This window comes from Erythrolamprus reginae, chromosome Z (assembly GCF_031021105.1).
Source record: "Erythrolamprus reginae isolate rEryReg1 chromosome Z, rEryReg1.hap1, whole genome shotgun sequence".
In the NCBI taxonomy this organism is placed as follows: Eukaryota; Metazoa; Chordata; class Lepidosauria; order Squamata; family Dipsadidae; genus Erythrolamprus; species Erythrolamprus reginae.
Window position 1 is genome coordinate 92,117,417 of NC_091963.1, and position 18,737 is coordinate 92,136,153.

At 38.1% G+C, this 18,737-nt stretch overlaps 2 protein-coding genes across 13 annotated transcripts in view; one reads left to right on the forward strand and one right to left on the reverse strand.

Moving 5' to 3' along the window:
- Positions 1–7,827, reverse strand: part of LOC139153266 (transmembrane protease serine 11E-like) — a 90,550-nt gene extending 82,723 nt beyond the window's left edge. For 8 of the 9 annotated variants that reach the window (XM_070726995.1, XM_070726993.1, XM_070726987.1 and 5 more), the window contains exons 1-2: positions 7,777–7,827; positions 6,419–6,515 (exon numbers count right to left, since the gene is read on the reverse strand). The gene's annotated coding sequence lies outside the window, so the exon portion shown is untranslated. Of the gene's footprint in view, positions 1–6,418; positions 6,517–7,776 lie in introns of those variants that run through there. The other variant, XM_070726988.1, reaches the window with a different exon arrangement.
- Positions 6,407–18,737, forward strand: part of YTHDC1 (YTH N6-methyladenosine RNA binding protein C1) — a 149,346-nt gene continuing 137,015 nt past the window's right edge. For 2 of the 4 annotated variants that reach the window (XM_070726965.1, XM_070726968.1), the window contains exons 1-2: positions 6,407–6,730; positions 7,467–7,509. The gene's annotated coding sequence lies outside the window, so the exon portion shown is untranslated. The remainder of the gene's footprint in view (positions 6,731–7,466; positions 7,510–18,737) is intronic. The other 2 variants (XM_070726964.1, XM_070726967.1) reach the window with 1 other exon arrangement.

An 18,737-nucleotide genomic window follows, 5' to 3' on the forward strand; every position in this document is an offset into this window, starting at 1 on the left:
AAACTTGTCATAATGATTTGTTATAAGAAAAAGAAAAAACTTTTCAAGTTCCACCCTTGGGTACAAGTCAATTTTATATGCAATTAAAAATAAAAAAAGCTTCAACCATCATTCATTTTTATTTTCACTCTTTGCAAAGAACCTGGATGAGTCAAAAGAGGAGAAGAATGTGTACTGTTTATTTATCAACTGAGTAAAGCATACTCACTTATATGAACAAAGAGAAATTTATTTTTCCTCCCCCACCAACCCTTTATTGCTACAGTGCCAATTCAAATAGCACAGAGTAGTTTTATGTTAGGTTCAGATTTAGAATTGCTCATTTGTGTGCCTTAGAGGGTGGCTCCAGGCAAGTTTTTACCTGCCAGGCAAACTCACAAAGTTTGCTACAAAAATACAAAGAAAGAAATCTTCCCTTGGAGATTTTGAAAAATAAAATCAAAGAACAAAACCATGGTATCTATATGAAAAATAAGGGCGTGCATAAGTGCACAAGCATATGGGGCGTACATAAGTGCCTCCCGTCCTCTGTCCCATTGTCTCTTCTATAACTCTCTATCATTTTCTTCTATCACTATATCTCTATCTCTTCTTCTACTACTCTTCCTATGTTTTATATTATTCCTACATCTTTTCCTTTATTCTTCCATTGATTGATGTACTATGTGTATATCCCCTGCAACCTCATTGTGTTTTGGACTGACTGACTAACTAACTAAGTAACTAACTATTGTGATTCAGCCTGAGGCCCCTCAGGGAACGGCTGGAACTCTGCCGGATCCATGCTCAGAGGGGGAGGACGATGAGCAGGAGGGGGAGGACCAGGCAGAAGAGGAAGAGGAGGAGGGAGAGCAGCCTGAGACCCCCGGGGGGGGCTCTCCCCAGCGATTAGCCTGGATTCATTAGATGAAGACGCCCAGGCTATCATAGATATGAGGCAGAGGCGGGCAGCCCAAAGAAGGGGCCAATTAGCAAGGTATTTCCATCCCTGAATTGGTAACAGCTGGGTTTGGGTGTGGTTCTCCTCAGCAGGGTTGAAAAGGCAGGCCCACCCTTACTGTATTGTGGAGAGTTATCAATTGGGAGTCCTGTGACCTTGCTTCGATTCTTGGCGTCTCTGATCCTGGCTTGTGGCTTCGAAGGCTGAAGACTTGGGGGAGGCGTGGGTTTTATTACCTCCAGTGTTGTTTTTGCCAGCAAGAATCCTGTTTTATTGCCTGGCCGTCGTGAAACCTCTGTGAAGCTTCATAACGTTCCTGTCTGTAAGAACAGTTTTTGTTACCTGTGTTTGCTTTCAAATATATAAACTGCCTTTGCTTTTTACCAGTGTGTCTGGATACTCTTTTTAGTTGATGTTGGCGTCTGGGGGGACCCAGACAGAACACTAACTAATTAACTAACTAACTAACTAACTTAGTAAGTAACTAACTAAGTAGATAGATAGATAGATAGATAGATAGATAGATAGATAGATAGATAGATAGATAGATAGATAAAATGCAGTAAGTTTAAAATTTAAAATGGATTCAAGCCAACCACTTTTATTTCATCTTTTTTATAGAAATAAGGTAGAATTCCCAGCTCTCCGATTACACCAAGGACTATGTTTCCTACATAAAACAATTCCAGTCCTATCTGGCTTGTTTCTTGTTCTTAGGATGATCTTTAACTGTGGTGGTGTGGATCAGAAATGATCATTTAGTACAATCTAGTAAGTTAAGAATTTTTACTTGCATGTCTAACTTTACTGAATTATTAGAGTTGGACTCAATAGAGCAGAAACAATTTTAAAAGGCAAAATATGGCCTTATGTCCAGCATATATAGTCATGTTTCCTCCAAAATAAGACCCTGTCTTATATTTTTTTGAACCCTGAAATAAGCACTTGGCCTTATTGCCATGCACTCAAAAGCCCAATTGGGCTAATTGTCAGGGGATGTCTTATTTTGGAGGTGTGTGTGTGTGTGTGTGTGTGTGTGTGTGTATGGATGGATGAGAGGGTGGATGGATGGTTGGATGGGTGGGTGGATTGTATGACTACATACAGACACATACATACATACACACACACACACACACATTGAAAGAACCCAAATGTAGCCTCAACAATCATGAGATTGTTTCCTCACAGTCTCCCATCTGTGAATAATGTAGCCAAAAGGCTACAATTAAAATAATACACAGTATGTATCCAAATAAGCAATAGATAATGGATATAGCTGTGCTCTCAAGGAACAAACCAGAATTTTAAACATTCAAAGCTTATCAGAAAAAAGTAATGAATCTGCTCCATTAGCTTTTCTCAACATCAAGCACAATTAGTGAATTTGAACCACCCATCTATAGTTTGCTGACAATGTTATAAAACCATGAATTTTAACCTAGATAAGATTATATAAGGTGATAAGATAGATAAAATAGATTGCATTCTCTTTGCTGATGATGTAAAACTATTTAACACCATTGACAATATTGGTACCCTACTATATGTCAGAATGGTCCAAAAATTGGGAACTCTGAATTTCATGCAACAACTGGTCTGTTTTATATATTGACAAAAAAAATCAGAACACTAAATACAAACTAAATGGATATAAACTGGTGGACAACGTTCAGTCTGTCAAGAATCTTGGAATACTCATCTTAAACAATCTAAGTGTTGGAGCTCACTGTAACAGCATTGCCAAAAAGGCATTAAGAGTTGTTAACCTAATCTTGTGCAGCTTCTTCCCCAGCAATATTGAACTGCAAACTAGGGCATACAAAACTTTTGCTAGACCAATCCTTGAATACAGCTCATCTGTCTGGAACTCACAATGCATAACAGACATTAATACAATTGAGCAAGTCCAAAGATATTTCACAAGAAGAGTCCTCCACTCCTCTGCTTGCAACAAAATACCTCATACCAACAGGCAATAAGCATTGCTATTTTGGTTGCCTTTGGCCATATTAAAAATTCCTGATTTTTAACTCTTCGGGTACTGTGTTGTTCTTTTTTCAAAATAATTCAAGCCAAGAACAGAAATTATATTTTGACCCAAGAAACTGAAATTGTTCAGGACAATGGTATTTCGAGCGCCATGCTAATAATATATGAGTCAAAATGTTTTTTTTTTAAATCATTCAATTGTTTTTGATTTTTGGAACTACTGTACCTAGATAAGTCCCAGCAGGGTGTGGGTGTGGGTGGGTGTGTGTGTCTGTGTATCCATTTTCTCCAGGATTTCATGAATGATTTGCCATTGTCTTCTTCTTAGGAATGGAAGAAAATGTTTAGTGTAAGCTTATCCATTTGGCTTCATGCCTAAAGCTGGATTAGAAGTCATGGTGTTCCAGTTTTCAGTTTGATGTCTTAAATACTACATTGAACCAGCTCTCATTCAATAGAATATCATTAATAGATATCATGGATAGAATATCATTAATACAAGTGAGCCACTCACAATACATTTGCCACAAAATACATTTGCCACATGAGCTGTAAAATGGCAATTGGACTGCATAAAGAGCTTTGGTTCGAGGTAATTTTTCAGATGGGCTTGACATTCAGTTGGCTGGCAACTACTGGAATTGACAAATTAAATTTTACAAATAAAGAATTGGGGGGGGGGAGCAAAAGAACTATCTGTTTATATTGAGCCTTAATTTAACTGTTTATCAATCTGATACTACAAAGTAATATGAAACTAGTTTTTTACATAGACACTAAATTGTGATTTTGTTCAATTCACATAAATATTATAGTTGTTCATTCTCCCTTTTAATTCATCTGTTCTGTTTCTAGGTTTCATTCTGCTATTTATTTAATTTACAGAAGCAGAAAAACAAGACTGCAACTGAATAAAGAGGACCTGGATTGTGGGGGCAATCTGCTGGCTCTGTTAAAAAGTGCTATTGCTAACATGTTGTAAGCTGCCCTGAGTCTAAGGAGAAGGGCGGCATAAAAATCAAATAAATGAATGAATGAATGAATGAATGAATGAATGAATGAATAAATAAATAAATAATAAATAAATACAAATGCCAAAATAAAAATTAGGGACCTCTTAGTAATACGTTCTCTCTGCTTTATTAATTCACATTAAAAGAAACCCAAACTCTTCATTAAAATACTTGTTCAATTCATTTTAATACATCTATTTCTAATAGCTTTTTAAATTTTCTTAATATAAATATTGATTTTTAAAAGAAGCAATGAACACTTTAAAATAATGGTTTTAAAATATTATCTTGAGCACATCATCCAACAAGTTTGCGAGTTCTATTTCAGCACTATTTTGAAAATAATATTTCTCTATAGCAGAAACTCAGGCTAAGGTATTTTCTCGGAAAAATTGACTCAGACAGCTGATGCAGAAGTAGCATCTGTTCATTTCCACATTCAAGTGGTAAACAGGAATTAAAGCCAACCAACAGGCTAACATACAGAAGGGTAGGCACCCTCATTCAAAATTTATGAATTGCTGGAAGAAAGGCTAAGACATTTTGACAAATGGTAAATGTGTGCACTTTTTTGGCTGGGTGGGATTCAACAATCCTAATTCTGAGGATATTTCATGTAAATCAAGTAGGACACCCAGACTAGCACAAAACAGAGGGCAATCCTGGTCAAGATATTAGTTCGCAAAAGAAGCCTATGTACTGTAAGGAGATTCTATGTACTGAAGCAAACAGAACTGGTGAAATGTATTTCTGCTTTTTTAACATTTGCAGTCTGATGAAAAAAATCTGGGGGTTTTCTCCAAAGGGGAAATGGAAAAGTCTCCAGGTAAATTATGGCTTAAATGAGGGATCCTCTGCTATCCACCACCATCCAGGAAATGATGAAATGATAGTTTTAAGTTTAATTAAATGCAAATTTACTTTACTTTATGTCCTAGCTCAATTCATATTTTTGGGGAGTATGCCTCCTCTGCTAAGTGTCAACTATTTAGGTAAGAAAAGCAACAAAATCTTCAAGGTAGGTAAGGCAATATAATATTGAAAAGCAGTCAGGGTTTTCTTCTTGTAGCAAAGAAAATCAAGACAGGTTATTTGGTGGGAACCCCGTCTCTCTCCACTCACTCCTTCCTTCCCTATCTCAAAGATCAGAAATCCTTCAGAATAGGTTTTTCAAAGGGCAAGTCTCCCAATTCAAAAGAAATTGAACTCATGGGGACACCTTTTGGGAAAAAAGGAAGGTGTGTGTGTGTTGTGCTGAGAAACAAAGTATTTAAACTTTAAAATGGGTTGTTCCTGTAGTAAACCACCTCCCTTGATAGAAGAGCAATTGCTAACTAACTGCCCTTGTTGCATTAGCTCAAAGTCGGTATCAACTTTACTGTTTTCAACACCCATCATCCAGATTTCTTGGCATAAAACATTGAAAACTCTTCTTTTCAGAGTTTACAGAAACTCATCTTCAGACTTTGCAACATAATAGAAACAAATACAATGTAATCACTGTTCAATAGTGTCAGCACAATAGCAGCAAGTGTGGAACATCTTCTGGATATCATGTAACACAAATAGTCTTCAAAGGCTTATAGACAAGTAGCCTACTTTTTTGTAAAGTTTCCCAGGACATTTTACTGAAAGCCACCTGCAAATTTCCCAAATAAAAAACTCTTTTATAGTCTCATCTCAAGATGAAAATGATCACAAACAACTATTTCATCTTTTCGGAGAAAAGAAAGAACAGATTCAAGAAGCACCAATAAAACACAATAGTAACAATTAATTAATAGTTTATTAACTAACTCCTTAATTGATTTTCAGTTATGAGAAAAGGAATGAAATGGGAAAATGCAACAAGCTTACAAATGAAAAATGATGAGTGTGTTCAGGGCCAAATTCACCCTGTACAACAATGTCTGTACTATTAAAATATAAAAAGGAAGAAGCTGACTTAAACAAAAAATCTCTGCAGAGGATTATATGTCTTCTATTTAACAAAAGGCAATTTTTTCCTAAGCTTGTTTGCACTTAATTTAGATTTCAGATTTCCAAGCAGAATAAGAATTTAAACTTTATTGGGTTTTTTTCTGTTGCTCTCAACCCCAATCTGAAAATCTGTGGAGAAAAGATGAGGCATTAAGTTCTTATTTTGTGGTCACTTTTCCATACTTATGATCAAGCGCAGCCTAAGATAAACCAGTAATAATCTCCTTTCGAGGGAGGTTGAAAAAGCTGCTTGGGGCAATAGTGCTTCTTTGCCCTTCCAGCTGCCTTCCAGAATCAACAAGTGGAAAAGTAGTTCTATTGGGGGGGGGGACCCTGTCTTTTGGTAAAAACTCTGTCCAGAATGCTAAACCCAGCTGGAGAAGATAGCCTGCCACATCTAGGAAGTGTGCCATAGAAGCCAAATGTTACAATGCCCACTGCTGCTGTGGCAGCTTCTTGTCTTGCCTTCTTAAAAAAAGAGAAGAACACTTACCTGTTAGTGCCAGTTGTAGCTGAGCAGCTGCTTCTGTGCTGGGCTGTGTTCACAGTAGGTAGTGTGGCATCACTGCAAGAACTAGATTCTTTATGAGCTGTATTAGGTTAAAAAAAGAAGCCACCAATGGGATAAATAAAAACAAGTTGGACGAGTCTTGGTGACAAAAGTTTCATTATGTAGTATGATTTCAAGGGAGGAATCATAACCATAACAGTACCTTATGCTCTTCATTCATAATACATTTGTCCAAGAATCTCTGTGACTTTACAAGCAATAATTAATTGGTCCTTGCAACACAATTTCAGCAAGGTAAGTACAAATAAATCAAAAGAACAGTGAAAAATTTTGCAAGAAGGAATAAAATTTTTGTTTCTGATTAAATGAAAAAAGAATTTGGCAGAGCAAGACAAGACACTTGCTATGAAGCTGGTATTAAAATGACATTTATGTAAATTAATATATTCATAAATTGTATGTCAGAGAAACAAATCATATGTCCATTGAAAATATATCTGGTTGCCTCAGCAGCAAGTTTTACATTAGATAGAAATTTATTAAAGATTTTCAGCAATGACCTTTTTTTGGTGAGTATTTAGTTTAGAAGGATATGTGAAAATAGTTTGTTATTATAGCCCCATCAGTCCACTGCTGTTTCTTTGATCAACCATTGTTTTAAAAATGCATTGCTATATAAGCATATGTGACAGCCTTCCAAAATGAGATTACTTTAAATTCTCCAGTTCCATAAATTTGCAATCATATGGGAATAAAAAAATTGAGCAATGTAAGCCTTATATACCCAGTTAAGATTATAATATGTATTAAATATATTATTTTTGCAATCCTTGATGAGTGATGATTAACTATATAATTGGCACTTAACTGAAAATCTTTAAATTTACAGTACTTATTTCCTTATTTAATTTTTTGGCACTGGCAGATTTTAATGAGTGGGTAAAAAGCATAAGGACTTGAAAAAAATTGGCATTTCAGCAAAATATATAGCTGAGATAATATATACATGTAACTTTTTCTTCTATCTTAGTTTCATAATTACTTTGAATGTTTTATTAGCAGTCACTCCAACAGTAAGTATTCTGCAGCATTTTCTTTTTTATGAACCTTAGAGTCTTTTTAATTATTATAATTATCAAAACAACAGTTGTCTGCCATTTTGAGGTGAGAAATACATGGAAATTAAATAGACATTTCACGTTTAAAATCCACAGTCTCCTTTGAAAAAATGGGTGAAGGCACATGAATGACTTGGCCTCACCCATATTGTAATCAAGAAACAAGTTGTGAAAAAAAATCTCACTCCCACCCCTAAAATAGTAATAGAAATTTATCCATACTTCCTCCTGGGTGTCTATCAGCCTACAGTTACTGTAGTGCATATACCATAGTGCCTTGATATGTTGACTTACAAGGTGGATTCTAGATTTAATATCCTGACAATAACATTGGCATACATGCAATGAACCTTGCTCTTGTTTGCACTGTGGCATATTGGTTACAATATGCCCAGCCTATCAATATTGAAATTACCATTAGCAGGAAATGCTTCATGCAATACAGGTGAACTAAGATTGAGTACCTAATCTATATCTTCTCTATCTCATTACAAAACTTATTGTAAAGTTTCTACTGACCAAAGCCTCAATGGGCAGCATGGTTCAATATTTAAGGGCTGGTGATCTTCACATTTTCCATATGGAAAGTTGCAACTTAGAATACAAGAAAAGTAATGGTAAAGAGTAATAAGGAAGAAATTAAAAGAAAGAAAGAAAAATAAATGTACTTTCTGAAACAAGGAGAAAGAAGAAGGGTATATGCATGTGAATAAAGGTAGTGTTATTCTTATAGAACTGATAAATGCACATAAAGAGTAGAGATTCAGATTTAATTACAAATGAAGGAACTAGAGTGTGTGACAGAAATTATGGATTGGTAGCATCATTATTATTATTATTATTATTATTATTATTATTATTATTATTATTTAGATTTGTATGCCGCTCCTCTCCGAATACAATCACACACCAGTAAATGGTGAGAAATTGTGCAACATTTTAAATGAATGCAAATGTGATTTTGTTCAGTGGAATGAGTGATGAGGAGCAAGACAAGAGGCTATTTAGGGAGGTCCTCCCAACCCCTTTGAAAAGGGGAATGGTGATAGTAGAGGATTTGCTTTGGAAAAAATGTCTGTTCCTTTAGAATACTGTACATTATGTAAACATAAGTACATTCATTTGCTAAGTAATGAATACCATTCTAAAGGTGTGTTTCTTTTGACTGTTTATGATGAAATCTTGAAAAAAATAAAATAATTAAGAATGCAAAGGTAATGAGAGGATATGAATGCAGGACAAACCATCTGGGAGGATATGTTAAGAATCAGCCTAGGGTTGTCTGAATTGAAGATGATTTTTTAAATTTATTCTGTGTTAAGAAGTAATTGGGTATCTTCTATCAGATATAATGCAATATTTACAGCTATACTTGTTAATAAATGGGCCAGCAGCATTCTCAGCTTCTGAGAGACCTGAGATTCTAGAACAACTTATTAAATATCTTAAAACTAAAACAAAACTAAAACAAAACCTTGCTACAAATACTCTTCAATTTACACCCACAACTGAACTCAAAATTTCTGTTGTTAAGTGAAACATTAAAGTGAGTTTTGCCCCATTTTATAATTTTTCTTGCCATAGTTGTTAAGTGAGTCATTGAGTTGAGTTGAGTTAATGACATGGTTATAAAGTGAATTTGGCTACCAATTGAGTTCGCTTGTCAGAAAGTTGCAAAGAGAAATCACATGACCCCAGGACACTGCAATTGTCATAAATAGGAGCCAGTTTCCAAGTGTCAGAATTTTGATCATGTGATCATGGGGATGCATCAATGGCTGTAAGTGTGAAAAATGATCATAAATCCTTTCTTTCCAGTGCCATTTTCCATATTCAATTGTAAATTTGAACAGTCACTAAATGAATTGTTGTTAGTTGAGGACTACCTGTATTAGTTTTTATAGATATTTGTTATAAATAAATCATCTTGATTTGCAGCTACTAAGAAACAAGTGGAATGAAGAATTAGAGTTTCCTATACTGCTTAGACAATGTTTTAACTTCTCTACCAAGAGTGTCAATAGACCTCCCACTATAAAGGAGAAATGGGGGGGGGGGGTTGGGGGGGAATTTTTTTATTGTTTTTCACACTTTACAGATATTCCAATTTAAATACCTCAACTTAAAATATAATACAATACAATATCAAATGCCAAATTCTTAATCAAATTAATCAAAATTTTCTAATTATTTATCCAATTATTTCTGGTAGATATCATTCATCCTGTACTACCCTCTTTCCAGGTGCTATCATCCGCATTTTAGATAATGTTCTTTGCTTTCCTTTATATTTAAAGTGCTATAACTATCTAAATTTCTCTTGGCTATTTGCTATTTTTCCTAACTATGCCCTCGTGCTTCAGTCCCTTTCTAGCATTCTTAGAAAACACATTTCTACTTTCATTTAAGAAAAAAACCCCTCATTTTATCGTAACTGCCCTTAATAATAGAAAATATCCAAATTTACGTCTCTTTAAAAACCCAGGAAGGAAAGAATTTTTTTTAAAGAATAAAAGAAAAAATGAAAGAAGAAAGAAGAGCAGAAAAGAAAAAGAAAAGGAAAACCACAAGCAAATGGACATGCTTGAAATCCTTCTACAAAACAGAGTCAACTAGAAAGACTTAAAATGATATGCCTTTTCCATTAGTGACACCTGCCCTCTGGAACCACATTCCCCTCTAGTTTCCTGAGCCCTGACCTTATTAGCTTTTTAAAAAAAACTTGAATACTTGTTTCTCTTGGCTATTTCATTTAATTTCAAAAACTGCATTGTGATTTTTAGGTAGAGAAAATAGGAAATATATTGACTTCTGGTAGGTTCCTTCAGATGATGTGAGCTACTAGATCTGGCCTGCAAAAATCCAGATCATCCTTAGATGCCAACAAAGGGGTACAGTAATCTCTAGCCCTTTGCTGTCATCTGCTGATTGGGATTATTCCAATTCAGATCTAATAGCCCCTAGTAGAAAGCTTTATGGATGTCTAAGGATAATAGGGAACCATCTCACCAAGATACTTTCTGATAAATGAACACTTTATGAGAGCATTGTTTGCTCTATAGAACTTAATTTCCAGTGCATTTTGTAAGCAGCCATTTTGTAACCAACCAAGTTCTATAGAGCAAACAAGCTTTGAACAAAATGCCTCATTGCATCCCAGTGGGTAGGGCTGCAGCACACATTAGAAATTAATCTTTTCCTCCATAGCAGCAACTCTTCCCCAAATTTTATAATTTCCACTTTTTCAATCAATGACAAATAATATTTTATCCACAAATATACTTTGAACAAATTGGATGGGGCTGAGACTGGACAGGCTTAGGGTGAGAAGGTAGTTTGCAAAAGAGATGAGGAATCTTCCCAGGCAGATGCGGTTTCCTCTCGGTTCGGACCGGTTTGCCTAAGCCAGTAGCGATCTGCTGGTGATGTCATGATGATGTCACAGATGAAGGAACTAAGTGTGTGACAGAAATTATGGATTGGTATTATTATTATTATTATTATTATTATTATTATTATTATTTATTAGATTTGTATGCCGCTCCTCTCCGAATACAAGTTCTTTGTCCGTGCATTATTAATAATAGAAAATATCCAAATTTACGTCTCTTTAAAAACCCAGGAAAGAATTTTTTTAAAAAAAGAATAAAAGAAAAAGTGAAAGAAGAAAGAAGAGCAGAAAAGAAAAAGAAAAGGAAAACCACTATTCATATTGTATCTTAATCTATACATAGGAGGAAGGGTTGTTGTTAGAAATTTTAAAAATATATTTCCTACTCAATTCATTTATTTCACTTCTTTCGGTGTATCAGTATATCATTTCTACTTTATTAGATTAAAATAAATATAAATCATTATTATTTCATTATATTATGCGAAAAGTATCTTCCATTAAAAAAGACCAAATTATTAATATTCTTCCCTAATGTAGATATTTTCCACTGTCGTTCTTAGTGCATTTTTTTTACAGCTTATTGGACTCTGTTATGTCATAAAATGAGTCAACGTTCACTTAAAAACTGCTTCACTTAGCAACAGAAATTTTGGGCTGATTGTGGTTGTCAGTTGAGGTCTAACTGTATATAAATATAATTGAGCAACAAAAGCATTTTTTTTTTCCAAATGATTGAACTGGGACTTTGGCAACACGATAATGTGAATGGATTCTATGTGCTTTATTATGGCCAAAAGACTAATATTGCAGCATTGGAAGAATATTATGGCCCCTTTCACTCAAATTGCGTTTGCTATTTATTAATGGATTACCTATAGACCAATGTTTCTCAAGCTCAGCAACTTTCAGACTTTAATTCCCAGAATTCCCCTGCCAACCATTTACAGCCAACCAACTAGTCCCCAATCAGCAGTTCATCCAAATATGCTAACTGTCACGCTAAATATTGCCAGCCCCAGAGACATTCAGTAATTAAAGAGTTAACTTTGTGTGTCTTACTAAAATACTCCTATTATGATGTAATATCCTGCCAAAAACTAACATCACTTCCTTCTTCTTCATCCTAAAACTCCATTCTTCTTTTACCTCTATTATGTGAAGACATATTTGTTGTGTTGTCCCTCGAGACATGTTTTATTTTTCTACTTTTATAATAAAAGAAATCTTGTTTTGAACAAATGACTAAAGGCTTCATCTATCGCCTCCACGGGGTTAATGTTCTAACGGATATTAATCACTTACAAACCGCGACACTAACTAGGGAATTTTGGTACCGTGTTTCCCCGATAGTAAGGCAGTGTCTTACTTTTTTTTAACCCCCAAAAGCCCCCCTATGTCTTACTATGGGGGTATGTCTTACATTGGAAAAAAATTTGAAAGGGTCCTTTTAGCGGCGCAGCAGCGAGGAGGCGAAGATTGGGGTTTCCCCTTTGCGTGGGCGGCGGGGAAGACCCAGGGAAGGGATAGCGGCGGTGGTTTGGATTAAGCGATCGTAATCCCCCAAAAGGATGAACTCCAGCATCGGAAGGCCGATTAACCGATGGCTACGAAATTAAGGCTTTTCTTTGAGAGAGAGAGAGAGAGTGGGGGATAGTCGTCGTCGGAGCGCTAAAGACCAGGGCAGAGAAAGCGCAAGCTGCATGCGGGAGAAGCGGAGGAGGAATCAGGCAAGCCGAATGGGAATCCCTCCCCTGCCCTCCCTCGCTCCATTCCCCGCCAGCAACTCCTCCGCAAACCCACCTCTACATCCTCGCTCTGCAAGTGCCGAGACAGGCGGACCACATTGCAAAGGGCTGCCTCTCCTGCCGCCGCTGCTATTGCTAATGCCCGGGGCTGTAAGCAAAACCCGGAACGGACTCACACAGAACAGGCTCCCATTCGGCTTGCCTGATTCCTCCTCCGCTTCTCCCGCATGCAGCTCGCGCTTTCTCTGCCCTGGTCTTTAGCGCTCCGACGACGACTATCCCCCACTCTCTCTCTCTCTCTCAAAGAAAAGCCTTAATTTCATAGCCATCGGTTCATTGACCTTCCGAGGCTGGAGTTCGTCCTTTTGGGGGATTACGATCGCTTAATCCAAACCACCGCCGCTATCCCCCCCTCGCGCGATTCCTTGCACCTTCTTCCCAATGTTATATCTGCGGTTCAGCCTCCTTCCCCGTCGAGAAAGCGTGTGCAGCGGGAAAGACCCAGGGCTCCCCCCCGCAATACCCCCGTGTTTCCCCGAAAGTAAGACATATGTCTTACTTTCGGGGTATGGCTTATATTAGCCAACCCCCCTGAAACCCCCCATATGTCTTACAATCGGGGGGGTCTTACTATTGGGGAAACACGGTAGTTGAACCTCACAAAACTAAAAATTGCTGAAACTGAGAAACACTGCTGTAGACATAAATTTTGTACAAAATATAATGAAATGCAGGACCCATTTTTAGAAACATATATATTTGAATAATAATTACACTAGATAACTATATATAGAATTGTAACTATTTATTGCTAGAATGATATATCATACCATTCTAGCAATATATCGTACTTTTTCCACTTTTAAAAATAAATATACTTTCAATGTGTTTTTTCCTATGACAGTATATGTAATTTCATCATTATGTTTTAGACTTTCCCCCCTGTTTTTAATCATTATTTTAAAAGCAATAAAAATAAAATTTAAAGGGATTGAGAAAAGGGAGACTGAAAAAAAGAAAAGGAATCTAGAAAAGAAAAAGGAAAATTGCAGGAAAATTAAGAAATCTCTGTTAAAAGCTATCCAAAGACAGATTGATCTTAACAAATGAATGAGATGTGGACATAAATCCCAACAACCTAACTTCCCAGTGACTGGGTAGGTCCCACAGAGTCGGCCTTCTCAGGTCCCATCAACTAGAGCAGCGTTTCCCAACCGGTGTGCCGCGAAGCTCCTAGGGAAGCTCCAGCTGGGCGGGGCGCTGCCAGTGCCGGACAGTCGGTGCCTCCGACCTGGAGCTCCCACTCGCAGCTGTCCCCCAGCTACTGCCCGATGCAGCTGTTTCCGGCGCTCTCCTGCTGGGCCCCAAAGAACGAAGGCGGGAAAAAGGAGGCAGGGGCGGGGAGGTGCGGCAGTAGGAGTAAAGGGAGCCGCGGCCGCCCCTGCCTCCCCACGGTGCCTCCGGCCAAACGCGCCCCTGGCTTCTCTGCCCTGCCCCATTGCCTGCTCGATCCGCCCACTCTCCTCCTCCGCTGCCGCCGCCTCCTGTCTTGGGGCGCGATCTGCCCCCTCTCCTCCACCGCCGCCTTCTGCCTTGGGGTGCGATCCACCCTCTCTCCTCCGCCGCCGCTGCCGCCGCCTGTCTTAGAGTGCGATCTGCCCCCTCTCCTCCTCCGCCGCCTTCTGCCTTGGGGCGCGATCTGCCCACTCTCCTCCGCCACCGCCTCCTGTCTTGGGGCGCGATCTGCCCCCTCTCCTCCACCACCGCCTTCTGCCTTGGGGCACGATCCGCCCCCTCTCCTCCGCCGCCGCCTCCTGCCTTGGGGCGAGCAATCCGGGAGTCCGGGACTGTGTGGCTTTGCGCCATGAAGAGAAAATGGCCAACTTTTCTCTGCTGCCGGAGCCGTTTTCTCTTCATGGCGCAAAGCCACACAGTCCTGGACTCCCGGATCGCTCGCTTCTCCGGTCAGGAAAGCCATCTGCCCAGGAAAGTGCCGCGCATTGAAAAAGCGCAATGCTTTTCCGGGCAGCCGGCTTGCTGGCCGGAGAAGCGAGCGATCCGGGAGTCTGGGACTGTGTGGCTTTGCGCCATGAAGAGAAAATGGCAGCATGGAAAAGTCGGCCGGGCTAACGAGAGGTGGCGCGTGGCCGGGCCCTGGGGACGTCTGGGAGGGCAAGGGGGCTGATGGCTGCTGCCTGTTAGCTGCAGAGCCGGCGGGCGGAGGCGAAGACAACGGTGCCCTCCATTCTCTCTCCGTCTCTCTCTCTCTCTCTCTTTCTTTTTCTCTCTGTTGCCGGCGTGGTGAACGAGAGAGAAAGAGAGAGAAAAAGGAGGGGAGAGAGAATGAGAGAGAAAGAAAGCAAGAGAAAGAGAGGGAAAGAAAGCAAGAGAGAGAGAGAAAGAGAGGGGGGAAGGAGGGAGAGGGAAAGACATAGAGGGAGGGAAGGAGGGAGAAAGAAAGAAAGAAAGAGAGCAAAAAAGAGAGGAAGAAAAAAGAGGGATGGAGAGAGAAAGAAGTGAAGGAAGGAAGAGAGAGAAAGAGGGAGGGAGAAATAGAGTGAAATGGAGGAAGAGATATTTTTTTTGTCCAAACTTTTCTTTAGCCCCCACCCCCACCCCCCATTCAGTGTTCCCCAGAATTTTGAAAATATGAATAATGTGCCGCGGCTCAAAAAAGGTTGGGAAACACTGAACTAGACAATGTCATTTGGCAGGACCTAGGGGAAGAGCCTTCTCTGTGGGGGTCCTGGCCCTCTGAAATCAGCTCCCCCTGGAGATTCATACTTCCCACACCCTCCTTGCCTTTTGTAAGAGTCTAAAGACTCATTTATACTAGTAAGCTTGGGGCCATTAGATTCTGCCCCCTGGCCAATGAATGTATGGTGGGTATGTTGATTGAATGGATATGTGTGCATTTTAATTGGTTTTTAGTTTTTAGATTTAACTCTTAACTTTAATTAATTGGATTTTGTTGTAAATTGTCTTTTTTATATGTTATAAGCTGGTGGCATATAAATCTGATTATTATTAATAATAATAATAATAATAATAATAATAATAATAATAATAATAATAAATATATTGCAGAACAGGGAAAATGATTTAATTAAATTCTAAAAATGATTCTAGGTAGAACAATTAAGTGAAAGAACCTGTGGAAGAGACAAGTTGATGCAAATGAAAATAACTAGAGGAAAATTATAATGTGTCTAAAGAAGAAGGATATTTGCAAAGAATGTAATCTTTGTTGATTCAGCCAGGGTGAAGTGCCCCCTTTTGCCTTTCTGTGCCCCAACACTCGGGGAGGCAACTTTGCACCGGGTGTGTGGGAGGCAGTACGAGGGAGTCACCACAGCAAAGTGGTTTATTCCTTCTCCAAGCGCCCAGAGAAAGGCAAATGCTTTGTTCGCTCGGGACTGCCAAAGCCTCCTTGAGCGCCTCCGAAAGGCTCCTCTGGCAGTTCAGAAAAGCCTGAGATGGCCAGGATTAAAGGAGGAATGGCAGGAAACAGGCCGGACCTTCATGCCGGTTTAAAATTTCCTGGGAAATTTTTCCGGGCTCAGGTTCTTAAATAGAAAATGGTTCTTAAGAAGAGGCAAAAAAATCTTGAACACCCAGTTCTTATCTAGAAAAGTCCTTAAGTAGAGGCGTTCTTAAGTAGAGGTGCCAGTGTACTGCAACTGTTAATGGAGAAAAGGTCAAATATTGGTTGTGTTTGTACATGAGGATTCTCCACTTTATTTCATGTGCATGCTAAGGCTGTCTCTGCACTTGATAATTGAAAGAATGTTGTTATTATTCCCCTTTAAGAATGGAAGCAAGATTGAATGCAAACTTAGAAGGGGATTAATTTGTGTGGTGTACCTGGGAAGTTGTTTGGCAAGTATCTGACTGAAAACGGTACAAGAAACAACAAGTACATTCAAGGAGAAACAGTGTAGATTTATGCCAGACATGGGGTATGGCTCAGATTTTTGCCTTTCTAAAATAAGAAAGAACTATATTAATACAAGGAAGAAGATGATTATACATTTGTTGCTTTAGAGAAAATATATGTTGAATGAATAAATGCAAATTATGAAATGTTTTGCATGAATAATATTTGATTGCTGAATGCAATAAGAACAGTTTATGATGGAAGTAAAGGATGTGTGATAATAAACTGAGTGCTTAGTGAATGATTCAACGCTGAGTATGAAGTAAGACCAGGATGTGTTTGGTATCCCCTTGATTGCTTGATGTATTTATGATGTTAGAGGTATGTTGTTTGGAAATATGAATGTATGTCTTCTTTCATATGCAAATAATACCTTGTTGGATGAAAACACAAATAATCTATCGCAAATGTTAAGAATCTTTATAATATAACTAGTAGAGTAGATTTGAAAATTAATGTATCAAAAATCAAAGTACTTGTGTTTGACATTAAACAGAGTAAATAGAGTAATGCAGTCATAGAGTAATGTGTATACGTTGGTGGGATGTTTACTAAATATGGAGAACTTTATCAAGCAATTTTAAAATATGCAAATGCAAATATAAGGGCCATGGGAAGTATATGCTCTATTTTTGTTGTCTTTTTCAATTTGTATATCTGAGTGCCCACCCACCCATTATGCAATTTTAAAATGTGGAATGTTGAAAATTGTAAATATGGGGGTAGAAGAATGTTCCTTAATTCATTTATTTATGTGGAAAAAAGAGTTGGATATGTCAGGAAAAACATAAAAATAAGTTGAATACAACATGGAAATAAGTGATTTAAGTAGTACAGTAATAAACAAACAGAATTGATTTGGAATGAATAGAAGCTGAATGAATAGGGCCAGATTTAAACATTTGGCACTCTAGGCAAAGTTATAATCTAACACCCCTATAGTTCAGTTCACCTTCCAATTTTGTTAGTGTGAGAAGGCCTACCCTCCCCCCCAGAGACCGAAATATTTTGGGGGGTATTAAAAGAGGCAGAATATTATATTTCCCCAAAGGAGAAATAGGCAAAAGTCTTAACAAAGACAGAAAGCAGCCCCAGCCTTCCTGCTATGGCTCTCAAGCTGAAGTCTTAAGTCATTAGAGATGGATATTTTGTACCTATTAAGAAAGACTAAGCCACTTATTCATAAGCAAAACGCCTTCAGCCATAGCTCCCACAGAAGGCTGGAGCTGATGGCATTAAGAATTTACATTCCCCCACCCAAAGTCTAAGGACAGGACATGACCTTTAGTATTAATAGGATTTACCTATCACCATTAGAATAGCAAAAGGCACATGTCTCACTACATTGCACAATCCCCTGGAGCATCTCAATCTCCAATCTCTAAACCCCAGAACCTTATAAAAATCCATTCACTCACTCAGCCATTTTGTCAGTCACTCCAGAAACATGCTGTCATTTGCGTTTCTGGAAATCAAATAAACAGAAACATTTTTTCTTTGTAGCCAGCCTCCTTTTATTTCTGGTGTCTTTCTCCCACATAGAACCGGACTGGATTTTTCTTTCAACATTAGGAATTTGAAAAAAGCACCACTTTCCTTCTTTCTTTCTCTTTGTCTGTCATGCATTTCAACCATGTAGAGCTGAGATATCAAACTCGCATAATAACAGCAGTATCATGTGACATATCAGAGCTTTCCCCCCTTTCGTTAAACTGGCCATGGCCATGGCCAACATGTGACACATCTGGCTTGCAGATCAGCAGTTTTACAGTCCTGCTGTAGAGGGTTTTTTCCTTTTATTTTCTTTAAACAGGCATTGTAACCATATTTTCAAGGTAAATAATTTTTATTACATCAACAGCCATTTTTGTCAATTTTGCTAAATTATATTTAATCTTCCCGTGGGTGAGCAAGCATATGGCATGCTCCAGTGCTTTTCACTTTATAAAAAATGTTCAGGTCATTTCAATTGGTAGTCCCCTAAAATTTGACAATCTTTCATTGCTACTCAGCCTAGAACTGGCCTTTAATATGAAAGATGACATTGCGCAAATAGAAACAATAAATGAAGATCAAATTATTAATAAAATATATAAAGTTATAAGGA